General features: G+C 53.9%; 2 protein-coding genes across 4 annotated transcripts in view; both read right to left on the bottom strand.

Annotated features, from left to right (window-relative positions):
- The window catches only part of YJEFN3 (YjeF N-terminal domain containing 3), a 135,240-nt gene that overhangs the window by 40,480 nt on the left and 87,260 nt on the right, over window positions 1-7,500 (bottom strand). The window lies entirely within an intron of this gene.
- The window catches only part of LOC147020735 (uncharacterized), a 117,341-nt gene continuing 111,947 nt past the window's right edge, over window positions 2,107-7,500 (bottom strand). The window contains exon 2 of the mRNA XM_085896325.1: window positions 2,107-2,905. The gene's annotated coding sequence lies outside the window, so the exon portion shown is untranslated. The remainder of the gene's footprint in view (window positions 2,906-7,500) is intronic.

Below are 7,500 nucleotides of genomic sequence, written 5' to 3'. Positions count from 1 at the left end.
TGACCTTTCACCTCGCTCCCCATTGGCCCGAGAAAAAGTGGGCGTGAAGGCTTTTTGATCCACAAATTTGCATATATCGATCGTTCTGGAGGCGGGGCCAAATCGCCCCTCGCTCACCGATTGGACGGCAAAAAGTGGGCGTGTGTCGTTTTTGATCCGTTTTTGAAGCACAAAATCCGTGATTTTGTACACGCTGTTCAACGTGCGCCCTGCACGAGTCCAACACCGGTACCCACAGCGGGGCAAGAACGGTGGCGATGCTATGGTTGCGAGGTGTGACGTGAAGGTCGTGGTGGTTGTGGTGAAGCGGCGTTGTGGTTGGTGGTTGATGTTGTGGTTGTGGTGGTAATCATGGCGGTTGGTCCAAAATAAAGATAGTAAAAGAAAAACGGCTATCCTGAAGAGTCGCAGCTCGCATAAATGACATGTATTCCCACTAGACAACGGGTTTGGGCCTAACTACACATGCACTTACCGAGATACCTCACCTAAGGGACCTGAATGGTGGTTTGCGAATTTGGTAACCACAACACTACCCCCTTCCCTTTTTACAGACTCGTCCCGAGTCGTCAAATTTTCGTGTGCCATCATGTGTAGTTTTCCCCTAGTACATTTTACCTACGGATCCCTGAGTGCGACATTCATGGTATTCGTGTCCCCAAAATAAATAACCTGAGGGCTGCGTAACTATCTAAACAAACTCACTCACACGGACGACTTAAATAAAATTGCCGGCGCTAAGACATACATGCCGGGAGCGCACTCATATTTACAGTACATCTTAACCTTAACTTACAAATTTTACACTAAACCATGGCCCAGGATCACTGAACTCTGCAAAAGAAAAGCAGTTAGCAGGGAGCCAGGCTGCCCACATGCAGTCTCTGGCTCAAACAATGCAGGTGACAGGGAACGTGGCTGGCTGCTCACACGCAGTCCAAGGCCTTCCCTTTTGAACTGAACGCAGTGAACTACAACGGTGCATGGGCTGCACAAACGCAGTCTCCGTGCCAGCTCAAGTGGCACACGCAATGAGCACAACGAATGGATGCATGAACGGTTTGAACTGAATGCAGTGAACCACAACGGTGCATGGGCTGCACAAACGCAGTCTCCGTGCCAGCTCAAGTGGCACACGCAATGAGCACAACGAATGAATGGATGAATGGATGGACGCAAAACACGGTGCACAGGCCGCCACTGCAGGCCCGTGTTGTAGCTGCCAACAGGGCAGTTCTCGCAGCTTGCAAACTGTTGCCTTGATCCTGGCGCACATGGAAATGAACAGGGGGGGCAAAGCAAAAATTGAACGGGGCTGGTGAACGTGGGCAGTGGGCATGGCATGGCAAAGGCAGCAGGCAAACACAGCCCGCAGAAGAAGGCCGCTGCAGGCAAACATAGCGGGCAGATGAACTGGCCGGCACAGGCCTTGAAGTACCACAGCTGCAGACGAAGTGGCCGGCACAGGCCTTGCAGCAACACAACAGCTGCCGATCAAGTGGGCCGGCACAGGCCTTGAAGTAACACAGCCAGCAGATGAAGCTGGCCAGCCTTTGCCGTTCAGTGGAGGTTCGTGGAGGGAGTGCGGTGGTGCTGGCCACTTGGAAGGCGGGCTCGGACCTACCTACCTGTCTCCCTCCCAACCTATCGCCTTTGCCTGTCACTGTACATACCCACTCCCTTAATTTGTGAAAAACCAATTTAGCCCCCTTAATTTTTTTGTTTTTTTTTTATTTTTACTTCCCCACTATTAATTGTCCCCTAACCCCCTTTGTCGTCCTTGTTCGGCTAACCTATTCTGTCACCTAGCCTACTCCCAACCCCTACGTTCCCTTCCCGGAGGGGAACAAGGGAGAGCTAACGTTCCTGTGTCGAGGCCCAACTCAAGCCTCAGAATGGCCTCCCCAGAGTTCGGCGATCTTAACACCAAGTGGGTCCAGCGGCCCACAACGACAGCGAGGGGATGGATGGTGCGGAGGGGTACATCTCCTAATCTACCCTAACCATTAACTCTTAAACTACCCCGGGGCTTTCAACAAGCGCCTCTCGCTTAAACTATTGGTTCTAACAACCCAGATTCCCGTCGCCTGTGTTGGTGTCCTCACAATTTCGGGCCTCGCCCCCCAATTTTCTCTCCGTGCCCTCACACGGTCTCCTGGCTGGGACACGTGGCTCCCTTTGGCAGGCACGACCCTCTGCCGAATCTCCCGCTATGGCACCCCCGGGCACTACACTGCCTCCGAGCCTACCAGCTCCCTAACACCGGGGAGTGCCCCCATGGCACCTCCCCTGAAACGCACACGTGGCAGGCCGGCCTCCCGGGCCCCTTTCCGAGGGTCACCCGTGCCCACAACACTGCCCACGCGGCTAATGGCGCCCCGGGCCCCCGCACCAAGCAGGCGCACCCGTGCCCACTACTCTATCCCGGCCCCCCATGGGCCCATGGCCTACCGCGGCCGACTAGCCTGGTGCCCGGGGTACCCACTCAGCGATACTCACCTTTCGCAGCCACGCTCCCAAGCCCGTCAACAGGGCTCCTGCACCCCTCCAAATGGGTTTCGAGCCTACATTCCCACCAACAGCAAAACGACCTCCATTTTTCAATTTGACTAACCCCCTAACTCACTTTACTCTGACCCCGGGGTCCCTTGGGTGGGAGTCACTCCTCCCCCCAATCACTCATCGCACCATGCATTCCCCATTCACTCCACACACACAGACCCGCTGGCCTCACTCACTCATCATGTACATGCTTCCACCTCACTCAACATGTACACGCTTCCAATTCACTCACCAACAACTCTTCAACACACACACCACTGAACTCTGCCATCCTTCTAACTACATCCCCTAACTAACTCGTGCTCCCACGTCGTCCCTTAAACTACAGCACGTTCCTTTTAACCTACGTAGCTAAGCTACGTCCCCACTACACATCCACAGGTCTGTCACTGTCTTCTAACTCAAAAATTCATTTTATTTCCCAACCTAAAGCTCACTAAATCCCTCTACCCAATCCATTCCACGGACTCCATGAGGACTTACCCCTGCCCCATGGAGTCGGTCTAGCTAAGCTAACCCTTCCCCCTAACTAATTTTCATCCTGTGCCCCGGCCAAGGGGGTCTTTCACCCCTCGCCCAGGAATCCTGTGCACCCGAAAGTGAGGCTTACTGTTTTTTTTTTTTCATGCGCAGCACCTGCGCGGCAACTCAGAGCTCGCGCACTTTACACCTGCCCGTGACGTCATGCAGCTGCACGTGTTCCTCGTCCCTCCTTGGACGGGACCATCCGGCAGAGATACCCCTCCTGCCGGATTCCAACCCCACGTGCAGCCATGACGTCACCGTGCGCATAAAAAAAAACAAGCCCCACGTCTCGAGGGGTTCCCCACGCGAACACATGTGCTTTGCCCGTTGGAGCTTAACACACACGATCGCGTGGAGAACCCGTCCGGTCCAAATCCATTTACCTGCCTAAACTTTGTCCATCTGCGGGATCGGCAAATCCACCGCGTGCGTTTCCGGACCGGGACTTCACTCTCGCAAGCGAGCACGTGGTGGTCTCGTGCGTTGCACAGCACGAACCGCGTGCTCACTGCTGGGCGAACCCGGCACGGTCCCCGAAATAGCTACAGCCGCTACTCGGCTTTCTTTCCTCCCATGTCGCCGTCGTCGCCATTCGACCCACGCACACCTGCGTGTTACGACGCACACAGTCCACACCATTAAACTCACACCGGGAGACGCGGCTGCGTGCTCCCGCATGCCAACCGACATCTCCCTCACATACCGCTCTCTCACACACACGGTCTCCCTTGCACACAGCGACCTTGCACACGGCCGTTCACTCACGCGTGCGGGGGCACTCACCCGCGGTGCCTCACTCGCACTCCGTGCCTCATCCACACACGGTGCCTCACCCACACACGCGGGGGCACTAACCCGCGGTGCCTCACTCACACTCCGTGCCTCATCCACACACGGCGTGCTGGGAAGCACGTACTCCGGCACACTCGCCACCACACCACTCACACGTGGTGCCTCACTCATACTGGCCGTTTCACTCACACACACGGCCTCACTCACACACAGTGCCTCACCCACACACGACGTGCTGGGAAGCACGTACTCCGGCACCATCGCTACCACACCACTCACACACGGGGTCGCTGCCACACACGGGGACGCACTCACACCTTGCACCACACACACAGGGACAACCACACTGGGGATTCGTGTCCCCACAAGGGTCTCCGGGGCCTCTATACCCCCCAAGCTCTCCGTGCACCTGTCCACAGCACTCCTCCCCTCAACCTCGCAAAGCACGACCGAACTCACCTGGTCGTGACTCGCCTCAAGGGGGCATACTCCCTCCCCTCGTTCCTGGAGGAGGCCATCCAGGTGCTCGCACTGGGTCTCTACCCAGTCCGCCAGCTCACCCCCATTATCCTCCACTACCTCTGTGTGTGTGTGTGCGTCACTTACCCCGTCTTCCTCGTGTAGTCTTTCCTCTATTTTTTCTATCTCCCGTGTCTCTATACATTTTCTCTCCTGGTTCCTTTTTTCTGTCTCTTCCTGGTTCCTTTTCCTTTCCCATCTGAGTCGTTCTTTCTCTCTGAGCCCCATTAGCTGTTCGTTCTCCCTCCGTTTTAGTTGTTCAATTTCACACTCATAGAGTTGTTGTTTTCTTTCCCACTGTTCCTCCTGCTCTTTGTTTTCCAATCTCATCGTTTCTTTCAATTGGCTCATTTCCTTCCTGTGTTTCATTCGCTGTTCTCTCACGACTCTTCCTCGTTTCCTCTCCTGTCCTTCCTTCTCCAGTTTCATGGTTTGCTTCATTTGGTTAATCTCCTTTTTGTGTTTCATTTGCTGCTGTCTCATTACTCTTCCTCGTTTCCTCTCCTGTCCTTCCTTCTCCAGTTTCATGGTTTTCTTCATTTGGTTAATCTCCTGTTTGTGTTTCATTCGCTGTTCTTTGTCTATCTCGTACTCCAGCCTCAGCTTTTCTTCCAATTGGTCAACCTCAGATTCATGTTCTTTTTGTTTTCTATTCCATTGTTCCTCTCGTTCTTCCCTCTCCAATCTCGTTGTGTCCTTCAATCTCCTGATTTCTCCTTCCTGCTTCATTCCTTGCTCCTTTACTTTCTCCTCGTATTCAAACCTATTTTTTCCTTTTGTCGTTCAGTTTCAAATTCATACTCTTTCAGTTTTCTATTCCACTGTCTTTCTTGTTCCTCCTTCTGCAATCTCGTCATTTCTTTCAACTGACTGATTTCTTTCTCCTGTCTCATTCGTTCTTCCTTCATTACTCTTTCTTGTTCCTCATTCTTTAGTCTGGCCTTCGCTTCCAGCTGTTCGATCTGTACAGTGTGGTTTCTTAAAGTTTCATTTTCCGTTCTCTTCCTTTCCTCTTTTAACACTCTCAGTTCGTTTTGTAGTTCCCTCTCTTTGTTTTGGTGTTTCTGTAACTCAGAAACTTTCTTTTCCAATTCCTTTCTCATCTCCGCACACTCAGACTTTGCTTTGGCTTCTAACTGTTCTTCCGGCTTGCGCTTGTGGTTTTCTACCCGTCTTCCCAGTTCCTCTGTCTCCGTTTTTCCCTCCAGTCCCAGCTTATCAACTCTCTTCGTCATGTCTTGAAGTCTTTTCTCACACTCCACCGTTTCGACCTTCAATCCCTCCTCTGTCTCCTCCTGGCTTTCTTTTAATTGGTTTTTCGCTTCGAGTGCGTTTCCATCCATTTTTTTATTTTCAATTTGTTGCGTATTTCTCTTCATTTCGTTGGTTATGCTCTGCACGAGTTCCATAACGTGCTGTATCGTCACCTGCCCTGGCCACTCCCACTGACTACATTTAGCGGTGGGGTTATAATAAAAAAACCGACCAGATGAACTGCATCGATGCCTTTCCCAACCTTCTGGTACGGGTTTCTCTTGCACGGTGATCTCGTCCTGAGCCATGGATTCTACATGACTATTACACATACCTAATCCACCCGGCACCCGCTCGCCTTGAGACGCCATCTTGCTTCTCGTGAAGGGTTAATTTGCTCGCTCGTAATTTGGAGGGAATCGGGGGTCGCTTCTCTCACCCCTGGACCAATTCCCGTGAATTTCGCTGGAGACAGGAGAGCCTGTTGTCCCGCTCTCCAATACCAGTGCCGCGAGGAGGGCGATGAGTTTATATCGCACGACCTGACACCAGTGTTGCGGTCTTCGCGCCCGCCGGCGTGCTGACGGCCACGTAACTCGAATCGCGGCACGTCGCCCACCGGACGGACAATCCAGTCGTGACCCTCTCGGACTAACGCCGGGAACCAGTCACGGGTGGACCTTTCGGTCTCACCGCGATCGAGCCAATCAGCCCCCGCGTGGGATAGGGTTGCTCGCCGACCCGACCTACCTAAGTACCCACGCGGAGGGTAGACCGGGCGATCGCACCTCGCCGCAGGTCGACTTTGGACACGGGCCACTTAAGCGACCCGTTCCGTACTATCAGAATAACCGAGCGGTGTTATCGTCGACCTCGACGGTTCGATTAATTATCGGGCGTATTCAGCCCACTACCAACCCTTTACGTGAAGCAAGATGGGGATTCAATGGAGGAAAAGACGAAGCGAAGCGGGAGAACAGTTCAACAATAAAGCACATTTATTCGCGGCACACGGGAAGCACACAAATACAATTCCACCAAATGCACACAAAAAAAAGAAAACACAATTCCATTTACACAAAAGCAAATATAAAAGTGAGAACACAGTGCAGAGCTAATACCGACTACCGAGCACACGGCAACACTTATACAATTCTACTTCACAGACGGCGCCGACAACACATACCCAAAACCAAGGAAAGAATACCCTCAAGAATGAGGCGGGCCTGAGGCCGAGACCGGGTCGCGCCTACCCGTCTGGTGATGAGACGCGGAGCGGCGATGGCGCCTCACTCCGCGGGCCTCGCGGACAGTGCCAGGCAGGGGTGGGAAAAGGGGCCCCTTGGTCGCGCTATCTCAGCGCGGGGGGAAACAGGAGGGGGTTGCTGATGCTCGGGGTATAGAGGATCTTTATTATCCCTGGTGTGCGTCTCCACCTCGGCCAGGTCGCGCTGCCGGCCTCCCTCGGGCGTGCAGCTCCTGGCACCGACGCGAGCACCCCCTCGTCTGCCTTCGCCGCTGCCGCCTCTCCGCCTCTGGACTCTCCACCCTGGACTCTTCTTTGGGCTCCCCTCGTTCGACTCTCTTCAGCTTCTCCAGCTACTGCAGGCTTCGGGCTCCAGACTTCCACACTCGACTCTCCACCCTCCGACTCCTTCTCGTTCTGCTGACTGACGAACACCGTCCTTTTATCCCCCCCGTAGCTTCGCCTTTGACCCCCTCCCTTTGACCTTTCACCTCGCTCCCCATTGGCCCGAGAAAAAGTGGGCGTGAAGGCTTTTTGATCCACAAATTTGCATATATCGATCGTTCTGGAGGCGGGGCCAAATCGCCCCTCGCTCACCGATT

This window comes from Eptatretus burgeri, chromosome 9 (genome assembly GCF_056783735.1).
Source record: "Eptatretus burgeri isolate ZD-2024b chromosome 9, Ebu_testis_v1, whole genome shotgun sequence".
Lineage (NCBI taxonomy): Eukaryota > Metazoa > Chordata > Myxini > Myxiniformes > Myxinidae > Eptatretus > Eptatretus burgeri.
Note: the sequence above shows the minus strand (reverse complement) of the source record. Positions and strands in the feature narration are given on the sequence as shown.